Genomic DNA, 4,126 nt, shown 5'->3' on the forward strand with positions numbered 1-4,126 from the left:
ATTTTCTTCTGGCAACTGACTTCTGCATCTGATTTTGAGCATTCATCCATTTGAGCACCTCATCCTCATCATTGGGAACACTGGAATGATAACAGTCAAGAAGAGTTTCTTGATAAGTGGTATATCCATGAGGATTGTCTAAGCTGCCTTGTGGGTTAAAGGTTGAGAAGGACAATCTCCCACTTTTAATCATACCCTGGATCGCATGCTTGAGCTTATATCACATCTCAGCATTGTGTCCTTTGCCCCTGTGATACTGGCAATGGGCATTACTGTCCTAGAACCTAGATTTCCTCTCTGGGCCAGGTATAGGACCGACAGGCTTCAACATTTCTCGTTTCAAGAGTCTCTGAAGGGCATCGGTGTATGTAATACCAATGTCGGTAAATTTCCTAGGAGGTGTATCCTTCTTGTCGGAAGACTTGGTGAATGACCTTGGAGAGTTGTTGGGTTTCTTTGACGAAGGCTCTATGAGGTTGCCTTTGTTGATATTGATTCTTGAATGAGAAGAACTAGGAATAGATTGTTCACTTTTTGCTTTCTCCTTAGGACTTTCAGGTTGATGGTGAAAGAACATAGATCCATATTAGACTCTCTAATAAAATTAATTTATCTCATAAATTATCTTTTAGGTGATCTATGTAACATGCATGCTAATATGAAAGCATAAAAGGAAAGAACAATTTTCTTACATTGAATTTGTGGTAAAAAGGGCACAAACTAGTTCACCTTACTAGCTTGTTCTTGAGCTTATACCAATGGAAGATCCTCCTAGCAAATCTTCAAAATAGAAGATCTCCTTCTTGTTGCACCCAAGAACTAACCCAAAAATAATAACAAGTATGAACTAGAACTTGTTAATATTTTACCCTTGATTATTATTAGTAGTATTACTAACTAGTCTTAATAATATTATTTGAGTTCTTACTAACAAGCTTAGTAGTAAGGATTATTATTTTAGAGAGATGAATAAAATGTTCACATGCAAGAATGTAGAGTGTAGAAGTGAGGTAGAGTAAAATGTGAACAATTGATGGAGAGAAGTAGTAGGGAAAGTGGCGGGTGGAAGAGTGTGTTAGTGGACAATTTTGTCTTACAGTTTTATCTTACATCACATGCAAAATCTTGTATAAGATAAATTATGGTAGTATACAAAATAAAATGAAATGATTATGTGAGTAATCATCCACTACTCTTATTTTACACGGTCCACTTGACCATTTACGGGTCCATGTTGGTACTTATATTTGTCGCACAAATCCGTGTAATTTTTATTTTAAACATCGTATCATGTTTAAATACTTCCATAATTAATTCGTCCAATTCACTCCGTAAATATACGTGTACCACTACACATATTATTTATGTACTAATATTAATCACATTAATCAATTAGTACAATTTTAGTAAATTAACAGTTAATTAACTAAAACTCGTTTCCCAAAACATATTATTTAATTATCGCATAATTAAATAATAACTGCCGCTCCTCGAGTTCGCAACTCGAAATCTCTCTAAAAATAATCGACTAACCTCTTAGTCTATAAATCAAGGGACTAAACAAATTGTATCTCATAGAATTAATTAGTTATCAATTGGGGTTCGTTCCTTTAGGTGTGACCGAAAGAGGTCAGTTGATCACCGCCGTCTCACGACAATAACGTCAAACTCTAGTCAGCCAACCGTTATCGATTTACGTTAATCAACTGAAGAGGATCAAATAATTAAATATCTGATGATATTCCATTAATAAGATTTATTATGTTAACGCACTATTGTGGAGGACACTAACTCCAACAATCTCCCACTTGTCCGACACAAGGTGTGCGCTACCAATTCTCTTGTCCGTTTTAATCTCCCACTCAATGCAAGGTGTTTTTCAGGTCGCACATGCACATGAACACATCGCGAGTGGTTTTCTCGATCGGGAGTGTGACTACCTGACCGGAAAAATCTCTCACAGATTACTTCCGAGCGTGGCCACGCATTTGTAGTCATTAACTCCTCGAGTGGCCTTGAGATATAGTTACCCAACGTGGGTGGACAATTCCTGTATGCCCTATCTATCCTATTGCACAATACAGCTCACCATGACCTAGTAAATGCCCTTTTGACCTCCTTTCACGGCACGACCTAGGATAAAAACCAAAGTCACTCGGAAACTGCACTTGCTCAGATAATAGTCTCCAGTCAAAAGAATCGACTCATTAGAACATCTTAGAAATCCCTGCCACGACAAGGCGCCTATAATAGAACTTAGGGACTCTCTAAATGGCCACTGTCCGGCAAAGTGTCACACACTCTGCCTATGTAATCGACCAGTCATCACATATGACCTTATGGTGTTGAACAACCATCAATCGACTTAAAATCTAGTCACTCCGAGACGTCACCTCATTAAGTGACTAGGGACAAAATACAATGTTCATCTTATTCACTTGAATATTGTTCAACATTGTCTCCACAACTTATTCAGATAAACAAGGTATTCATGTTTTCAGTCAAACTGATTAATTGAGTTCTTAAGAGACTCAAACAATGAATGCGATCATCACTTATGTAAATATCAATACTCTATCCAATATTTACATAACGATCTACAGCAATTAAGGTATACTGCTCAATCACATTGAGATAACATAACCATCATGTCTACCTTATGCCAACGACTTTGGTTAGAGGAATGGCAACAATTGTATCACTCTAATTTCCATTGCTATTTTCCTTTGTTCTATGCAATCTTTTCATCACATAGAGCCTTTCTAAGTACATGTCTAAACAAGTTTTTAGACTCTGGTTCTAAAGCCAGTCAAACACTCCCACTGTTTTCACAGTCTCTTGGGATACGATATTCGGCTAACAGAACTACTCTAGTCCCATTAAATTCCGGTTATCAACTATCTCTCTTACAACATCGGATGTTGTAATGTACTTAGCTTTTCGTTCATGATTTGTACGTATAACACTTATACATACACATTCTTCATATGAAATCTTTTATGTATGACTCCTCATACATATCTTCTTTATACATGTATAACTTCTTATACATATTATTCTTTATGCACATAACACTCTTACATGATAACTATTCCTTAATGAGGCCCATAACATCTTATAAGCATATGAATGTTTCCGTGTAATCCTTTTACACAAAATTCATAAATTCCTCCAAACTACAAGAGTAAATCGTCAGTGCTTCTCAAGTACTCAAGGATGCTCTTAAAAATCATCTAGGGACACTCACTAAGAAATGATTGGTAATGACTTCTCATATTCTCAACATGATAAGTCCCGACGAGAGAAGCTTTTAGCATATTTAATAGATCCTGCAGCGGAAGCACAAGAGATCATATTAATTGTTCAACAACTTGAACGAGTCAAGAATCTTATCACCTAAGTCTCTTGACTATAATGCTAATATCCATAGAGATCTATCTCATTAGATCCGGATATTAATATTCGCCATGCTACTCTCAAGTATTCACCCGAGAATATTTCTAGTCACTAATAACACATATTTAGACTAAGAAATATCACCTTAGCTACATTTCTAGTCACTAATATGTCAAGCACAGATTTAGACTAAGAAACTCACTTTAGCTCCCACTAAACTCCATGTATCATCATGGTACCTCGACACTCGAGTAATACCGTTTTGATAGACTACATGATTGAACCCAAAGTTCCAACTCTTTGACGTATATAGATCACAAAAGGGATCTTTCAAGCATGCTAGGCTTCTTAGCATTGACAACATCAACAAATGTTCTCCCAAGGAGAAAGTTTCATTATTCATTTGCCGAATCTCATTCTCATGAGAAGCTATATTGCTAAGAACATACGAATTGATAAAGGCATTTGGGTTGTCACAAGACTCTCTATAACCAACCCAAATTTTAAACATCTTATGTAACCTTTACGACAAGATCAAGGTAACCAACCAAAGTATTCACCTTAAATCAAGTCTTGAAAACATCTCGTGTTTCCTTCCTTATAGCATCATGTGCAAGGAGATCAATTCGAATTGCATGGTGACACGCCATCACATAGAGTTCATACTATAGAAAAGCCTTTGATGAGGGTTTATGATTCGTCACTTTTAAAAAGTAACGCAATATTATCT

This window comes from Silene latifolia, chromosome X (assembly GCF_048544455.1).
Source record: "Silene latifolia isolate original U9 population chromosome X, ASM4854445v1, whole genome shotgun sequence".
In the NCBI taxonomy this organism is placed as follows: domain Eukaryota; kingdom Viridiplantae; phylum Streptophyta; class Magnoliopsida; order Caryophyllales; family Caryophyllaceae; genus Silene; species Silene latifolia.